The sequence below is a fragment of the Scylla paramamosain genome, chromosome 25 (assembly GCF_035594125.1).
Source record: "Scylla paramamosain isolate STU-SP2022 chromosome 25, ASM3559412v1, whole genome shotgun sequence".
Taxonomy (NCBI): Eukaryota; Metazoa; Arthropoda; class Malacostraca; order Decapoda; family Portunidae; genus Scylla; species Scylla paramamosain.
Window position 1 is genome coordinate 11,513,577 of NC_087175.1, and position 8,769 is coordinate 11,522,345.

General features: G+C 43.8%; 1 long non-coding RNA gene across 1 annotated transcript; it reads left to right on the forward strand.

The window, feature by feature from the left end:
- Positions 1-4,767: 4,767 nt before the first annotated feature.
- Positions 4,768-7,988, forward strand: LOC135113206 (uncharacterized). The gene is made up of 2 exons (XR_010274752.1): positions 4,768-4,908; positions 6,582-7,988. It is a non-coding gene; the product is annotated as an uncharacterized LOC135113206 (long non-coding RNA).
- Positions 7,989-8,769: the final 781 nt, after the last annotated feature.

Sequence of the window (8,769 nt, forward strand, 5' to 3'; positions counted from 1 at the left end):
GCCTTATATAACAAATATACCTTGATTATTAAAACCACCAGTAATGACTTATATTGGGCATAACAGGCAAAAAAAATATTCATATACAGCAAAATACACCCAAACCTTGCATTAATTGTGCAGCCAGAGGAGTCAAGAGTGTATTGATAAGTAAAAGGAGAAAATGGGAAATGGAAAAAAAAAACATTCTAAAGATCATAGGCAATAAAAGTGAAAGCATGAAAAAAAAAAATCAGAGATCAGAGATAAAATAAAAGTGGCCAAGGAAACATTACAAACCAAGAAATTAATGATGTCACATTCTCCCATAAGACAGCTATAGTATACACACATTAATAATAATAATAATAATAATAACAATAATAATAATAATGATAATAATAATAATATTATTATTATTATTATCCTTATTATTATTATTATCCTCATTATTACTACTATTATTATTATTAATACTGGAGGGCACAACTAGGTAATTTCACAGGCTCAATAACTTCACAACCTCAATATTTTTGCATGTTCTATATGCAAAATAACTTGTGCCTTGGAATGTGCATGTGCAGAAGACCAACTTGTCAGTAATCTCACAGCTTATGGCTACTTAGCATATACAGGTTAAGGCCAGGTTATAAATACCAAATACATTGGTCTAGGCAGACACACAGAAAGCTAGATACCTATTACTGCACAGAACTGAGACTAGACAAGTACTTAGCTGGAGTTTGATGTGAAATGTCCACCAGGGATGGTAGTAAGCTGGGTTGAAGGGGAAGAGCATTGAGTTGCACTTAATGCTGGTTGGAGTCTAACCAATACCCTGCAGACCGAGCGGAATGATAACAACTTACTCTGGGAGCATGAATCCACTTAACCTGGATCCTCATTGGTTCATCCACTCATTAGAGTGGATTTTTACATTTGAATAGAACTAATACCTATTACCATTAAATTCTCTGTTGGAACAATAGTTCTGACACAGCTCAAGGATTTCACATGACAGTGGGTTTACACTGGGCAATTTTTCCTCCTGGCTAGCTGCAACCACATGGAACTGCCAGCAGGCTTCAGCTGGAAGCATTCACACAGTTCCAGCTCACTGCATCAAAACAAAAACAATCAAGATGGAGTCCTCCTCCAATAAGCTGACTGCTGTAGCTATGATTTTGCTATGTTTGAAAAAAACAAAAGAAACGGTTGTGGACTTGTTCCTGGCTAGTGAGAAGGAATACAAATAGTGTTTATTACAAACTCTTGTGAGAATTAAGCTTAGAGTCTTAAGCAGAGTCTGTTTTGTATACTTGGGTTCTTTGGGATCCTACAGATACCTGTTCTCCTTTATATATCCCAATAAAGAACTTTTAAATGCACAGGTCCACAAAATTTCCATACTACTGCTCATGATATGTGCTATAGTAGAGTACACAACTTCATGAGGGCTTCCTCAATTGACAATGTAAACAAACCAATTCCAAGTCTATTTTCCAGCATTTTAATAAGTAAATTTAAATATTTTCTTAATCATATATAATGGTAGTTAATGATTATTACTAAAACATTTTCCAACACCATTCCTTCTACTTTCAATTTTATGTCAATAACTGCTTTCATTTGACACCAGAAAATAGTCACCCATTGTTGGAAGGTAGCTGAACCTAGACCAACAGAGTGGTTCTGCAGCTGAGGCAACAGTTCAGCCATATCTGGCTGGATTTCACTCCTGGCTGCATGTTTCTTGCTAAAAATCAGCTGTGAATTGCCTTGTGTAAACCCACCTTTAAGGAGAGGAAGGTAGACAGGAGTTGAAAAGATTTTTTGGGAAAACTAATGAGAATTGTCCCTCAGCCCAAATACCACAATACATTTTAAATCTTAATCCTTTCACTGTCTCAATACACATGGATCCTGCACAAACACTGCCATAATCAGTCTGTCATAGTCATTAAGATAATAAGGAGTCTCTCATTTCATCAGAATATGTAGGTAGATCACATTCCTTTACTGATAGCCTAGGAGCTGTGGTCACAATCCCTACCACACTGACATGGCTCTGAGCAAGCTTACAGCCTTTGATCTTGTTGATCACACTGTTGTCATCAGCAAGGCAGTAAGTCTGGGTCTCCCTCCTAATCTGATAGCGTGGCTAGCCGACTTCCTCACAGGGAGACGTCAGGCCGTTCGCTATCAGGGCTCTGTCTCTAATTTCCAACAGCTGACATGTGGAGTCCCCCAGGGGACCAAGATGGGTCCTCTATGCTTCCTCCTCCTCATCAACGACGCCCTCACCGACACCCCCCATCGCTGGAAGTATGTGGACGACTGCACCGTGGGCGTCCCAGTTGCCACCAAGAACCCGGACTACTCGCCACTGCAAGCAATTCTGGAGCGACTGCAGACGTGGACAGAGGAGAGCAGGATGACCATCAACCACAGCAAAACTGTGGTGATGCATTTCTGTACCTCCTCTGTACCAGTGCCCCCTCCCCGGCTCACAGTGGGCCCTCACCCCCTCCAGGTGGTCCAATGTGCCAAGCTTCTCGGAGTCACGGTGGACGACCAGCTGACCTGGAAGCAGCATGTCGCCAGCACCGTGAGATCAGCTACCTACAGGCTGTACATGCTGCGCAGACTCAGGTCGCTGGGGACGCCGACAGATGAGTTAAGGGGGGTGTACCTTACCTTCATCCTCCCCAAACTCATGTACGCCTCCCCAGCGTGGTCCTCCTCCCTCACACACACTCAACAGCTACAGCTAGAGAGTGTGCAGAAAAGGGCGTGCAGGGTCATCCTTGGCCCTGCATACACCACCTATGAAGAAGCCCTGACCACCCTGAGTCTGTCCAGAATATCCACCAGGCACCGAGAGGCTCTGGAGAAGTTTGGGAGGGGACTAATGCATCATCCGCGTCTCAGAAACATGCTGCCGCCCGACGCACCTCGCCCTGTCCGTGCCACCAGACACCACAACAAAATAACGCCCCTGAAGGCGCCGCGCACGGACCGGTACAGACTCAGTGCGATTCCCACCATGGTGCGAGCCATCAATTGATAGTATTTCCCTCCTAGATTAGACTTATCTTTAGGATTAATGTTAAGTTTTTCCCCATCCCCTATGTACATTTTCAGTTTGTCAACTGCCTAAATAATAAACCGTTTATTATTATTATTATTATTATTATTATTATTATTACTATAAATTAATCCCATCAGTGGTGTAACCTCCATCTATTTTGAGTTATCATAGGTGCCTTGCGTTGACATCACAACAGTGTCTGCTCCCCCTCTGCCAGCATAGCAAGAAATCTAGAACATCAGTTCTACTTTGGGTTGCTTGACCACTTCAATGGGTCACCAAGTATATATATACAATATTTTTTCACAATATACCTGTTAAAATGTTATCAAAGTATTAATCCTGTGTATAGAATACCTGAATCATTAACACCTAAGGCTAAGTAGATCATAGAGATATAGACAATTTAAAATGCCTTTAAAATCTAACTGTTGATTGATACTTGAAAATTGGAGGGAGGGAGGAGGGGGAGTGTGGAGGAAGCTGGAAGGTGATATGTCAGTGTCATGCCAATGCCACCATATCAGATCTGTTTCAACTGCACAACTGAGAAGGTGAGTTGCATGACACAACAGTAATTTTTTTTTTCAGTAATTCTTGTATATTAGTTTTTGATAAATATTATATTGGTGCACATCATGTGTTTGATTGAAGTATCTATGGCTTCTACTATTACTCCTATTACTACTACTACTGCTACTACTACTACTACTACTACTACTACTACTACTACTACTACTACTGCTGCTGCTGCTACTATCAGTACTACTACTATTGTTGTTGTTGCTGCTACAATTACAACCACTTATGAAGGTACATGGGTCACCATGGTCAATCTGGACAGGATTTTACTTCGGCAAAATCACCTATCTGCTGGGCGGACATTTCCCATGAGAGAGAGTGCGTCACGCGCTGCCGGCAGTTGTTTGCTGATCGCCGCGTCGGGCAGACACGGTCATTCTGGGTCATACGGTCTCCCAAGTTTTTGCTGTTTTCTTTCAGATAAGGCCACGATACTTGTTACGCAGGTACAGTGCCTTCAACTTCGTTACCCGTTTTTGGGGCGAGTTGTATTATTGGTTTATCGGTCTCCACTGACGATGGAACTGTATGGGAAGCTTACGGCTTTGTTCTCCTTATCGCAGTGCAGCAGCCTTGTCGGAGTCTGGTGAAGCGTCCTCTGCCTCTCGATCCCCTTCCTCTCCTGCCCCACGTGCCTTCTGTGGGCCTTCTCCTCTCCCTGGGTCCACTGTTCGCCCTCAAGATGACGACGACAGGCACAGGGATCATTCATCTCGTCGCTTGAGTGGGAGGCATGGTTGCGTGAGATTACGTAACAGTGCTGACGCACGTGGTTCCCGCGGCACTTCTCCTGCTCCTCCCCCTTGGTCAGTTGTGTTGGACGCCTTGGCTGATTTGAGGGGTGAAGTGGAGGCCTTTGTAATCTGACACAGGAACAATTTGGCCAGGCGTTTTGTCATGAAACGCGAGATAAACTATAAATATGCTCATCTTTGTTCAGATAAGGTGCCAATTACTCGCTTTCTGTTCATTGACGATGTGTCCCAGTCTGCCAGACAAATTGAGGAAGCGGAGACACTGCGGAGTAAGTTCTCGCAGAAAAAGCCTGCCTTTACTAGCAAGTTCGCAGGTAAACGCCCTGGTGGATATTGGAACAAGCCTGCTAGTAGGGGATATTACGCCAGGTTCCAACCCTACGGGCAACAGAGGTATGGCTCCAGGGCTGCCCCACGACTGCCTTCCACTCATCAGGATGTGGAGCCAAAAAACTCCAAGGGCCGGGGCGGCCGCAGCAGGCAGCCCCAGTAAACTTACAGGCAAGTGCATGTTTTGAAGCTGGCAGACTACACTCTTTCCTGCATGAGTGGCGTAAAATTACCAGTGACCCTGTCATTTTGGATATTGTTCAGCATTGCCACCTTGATATTGATGTCGATAGTGTTCATCCTTTATTTTTTAATGATTTGGAATACAGGTTCAACACTGTGCAACAGGGGATAATTTCTGGAGAGATCAAAAAACTTTTACAGCTTAAAGTCATTAAAGTCACACACAAACAAACTCAGCAGGTTATCTCTCCTATTTTTTTGCGAGAAAAGAAAAACGGGGAATTTCGCCTGGTTCTTAACTTGGAGAGGTTAAACAAATACATACCATATAAACATTTTAAAATGGAAAATTTTGAACAGGCCATCAGGCTCATCAACCAGGGTGATTTCTTGGCTTCTGTCGATCTCAGGCATGCTTATTATTCTGTTAGGGTTGCAGATGAGCAACAATGATTTTTATGTTTTACATGGCAAGGTGTTATCTATTAATTCACCTGCCTCCCTAATGGCATTTCTGAGGGACCTCGGCTTTTCACCAAACTGATGAAGCCAGTATTTGCTACTTTAAGGCAGGAAGGATACACTATCACCAGCTTTATAGATGACACATTAATTTGCAGTAACTCTTACTCAGGATGTCTTCAGGCGATTCAGGCCACCATTTCTCTGTTGCAGAGGTTAGGCTTTTGTATCAATATGGAGAAGTCTGTTCTCACCCCCACACAATGTATTGAATACCTAGGCAATGTTATTAACACCAAGTTCATGACTGCCTCTTTACCTGAGCATAGACTAATCAACATTCGCCAAGGATGTGCAGAATTTTTGTGTAAAGATGTTGCCCCCATTCGAGAGGTGGCCAGGGTGATTGGCCTCATGGTGGCTGCGATCCCAGCAGTGGAGTTAGGTAAACTTCACTACAGGAAGTTGGAGGGGGGAAGAATTGCCGCTTTGAAACAGGAGTATGGTAATTTTGACAGGCCTTTGAATATTACTGCAGACATGAAACTAGACCTTTCCTGGTGGTTAGACAATGTGGACAGACACCACAGACACATTTTTAGGCCAGGTACTGACATCGATTTATTTACTGATGCCTCCAGCCTTGGTTGGGGGGGTCATTTGGGGTGTCAGATTACAAGTGGTACTTGGTCCCTGGATGAAAAGGAGCTTCACATTAACATCCTGGAGATGAAAGCCATTCTATTCTCTTTGCAAGCATTTGAACATGAGCTGGAAGGTAGACATGTTAGAGTTTTTTGTGATAATACCACTGCCATAAACTATGTCAATGAAATGGGAGGCACAAAGTCCAAGTCCTGTAATGATGTTGCTACCCAGATTTGGGATTGGTGTCTGGAACATGACTCATGGGTTACATGCTCGCACATACCGGGGAAGGACAACACCTTGGCTGATGTAGCCTCTCGCAAGATTAATGACAGACATGAGTGGAAACTCGACTCACACATTTTTACTACCTTGTGTAATGTTTTTGGGACACCGTCCATTGATTTATTTGCCTCAAGGCTTAACAAACAGGTTAATACATTCTGTTCGTGGTTGCCAGATCCGGAGGCTAAATATTTTGATGCTTTTTCCTAGGACTGGTCAAACTTTGATTTGTCTTACATTTTCCCCCCATTCTTATTAATTGCTAGGTGCCTTCAGAAGTTACGTGCAGAGCAAGCACGAGGCTGGATGGTGGTTCCTCTGTGGCCGTCCCAGTTTTGGATGGGCATGCTGCTCCAGTTGCTAATAGACTTCCCACGTTTGATAACGAACAGGAGGAATGTTCTAACACACCCGTCCACAACAGATCCACACCCCATCATGTCCCACACGAGGCTCATGGCATGCCTTCTGTCAGGGAAAACTTGCAGAAACGAGGAGTTTCGCCGGCGGCTGCGGACATCATACTTGCCTCCTGGAAACCAGGTACTGAGAGGCAATACCGCCCACATGTCCAGAGGTGGTCGTTGTTTTGTGGTAGACGGAATGTCGATCCCACTTCTCCAACTGTAGGTCACATTGTAAATTTTTTGACGGAAACCTTTGACAGGGGTGTGGGTTATGAGTGTGTGAACACTGCGAGGGGTGCCCTGTCTTCTCTCGGCATTGTGGTGGACGGATGCAGGGCAGGAAATCACCCTTTGGTCATCCGATTCATGAGAGGGGTTTTCAATCTTAGAACTCCTCAGCCCAGGTACACTGACACTTGGGACGTCCAACCTGTCTTAGAGCAATTAAGGTCCATGTTCCCCTTACATGCATTAACCCTTAAAGAATTAACGCTAAAATTGGTTATGATGATGGACTTAACTCAAGCTGCCAGAATTCAAACTTTACAACTACTGTTAATCAGAGACATGCTCATTAATGAACACTCCATTTCAGTACAGTTGGGGGCACTCTTAAACAATCCAGACCAAATTTTAACATCAACAGGGTCACATTCCATCGTTACCCTAAGGATCCACGATTATGTGTCTGTAGCACTCTCCTGAGGTACATTGATGTGACTAAAGAGCTTAGACAGGATGAGATGCACACTGATGCCAGGCTCCTCATTAGCTTCATAAAACCCCACAAATCAGTTTCCAAAGACACTATTGCCCGTTGGGTCAGGACCATTCTCCGCATGTCCGGCATAGACATCTCAAAGTTTTCCGCTGGTAGTGTGCGGCCAGCAGCAGCTTCAAAAGCTGGAGTGGAGGCTGTCCCTGTCGCATGCATTATGGCTAAGGCGGGCTGGTCTAGGGAATCTACCTTTGCAAAATATTATAATAAGAACATTGTGGCTGCTTCTGACCTCTTTCAGGATGCAGTGCTAGAATAAGATATGATTTGGGTTTGTTGCTGCACTCCAGTGTTGCAGTACACGGATATTTTAAGTATTTAGTATCTAGTACCTTAGGTTTACCTTATGATGTGAACTGTTACCATATTTCAACATTGTTTGTAGATTGGATTAAGTTGGATGCAATGTACCTTATTTTATACACCAATTGTATGATTGTCTCATGTACAAGATCCTTCCATGGAATAATAGTTATAGTACTGTTTCTTGTGGGGCATTTCCTTTTTCCTCTCTACTATTGCATCCTCCCTCGTCATCCACATGGCTTCAAAGCCTCATGGGAAATGTCCGCCCAGCAGATAGGTGATTTTGCCGAAGTAAAATTAACAAAGTACACGAGACTTACCGTAGGTCAGTTGAAGTGTGCTTCTAATTTTTCGAGGCAAATCACCTCTGCTGGTGCGGAGATTTCACATGCCCTCCTCTCCCTCCCTACCTTAAGCTCTACAGGTTACTTAATTTCCTAATTGGTTCATCATGTGGATGTCGAGTCCTTGCTTTAAAGTCTGCCGGCAGCGCGTGACGCACTCTCTCTCATGTGAAATCTCCGCACCAGCAGAGGTGATTTGCCTCGAAAAATTAGAAGCACACTTCAACTGACCTACGGTAAGTCTCGTGTACTTTGTTAATTTTGGGTCACAACCATAAAAGATTAAGAACCGCTAGTCTAGAGGGTAGTTACTCTAAACTCCTTATAGCATAGTGAGGTCCAAAAAAGGAATGAGGACTTGCTACAAATGGCCACCATGGGGAGTTTACCAAGATGCCATCAATTTGTGGAGTTTTTGGCTGTAGCAACAAGCTAAGCAAGTTCCCAGAGAAGTCCTTCTGCCAGCTACCAGCAGTGGATAAAAGATATGGAGGGAAAATGGGAAAAATAACATGAGAATGCTGCATCAAGTGGCTTGCCAATCTCTCTAGAGCTGACTTCACCGAGGCTGGAAAAGACATCTCATTATGTGCAGTGATCATTTCTTGAGTGGTAAGTG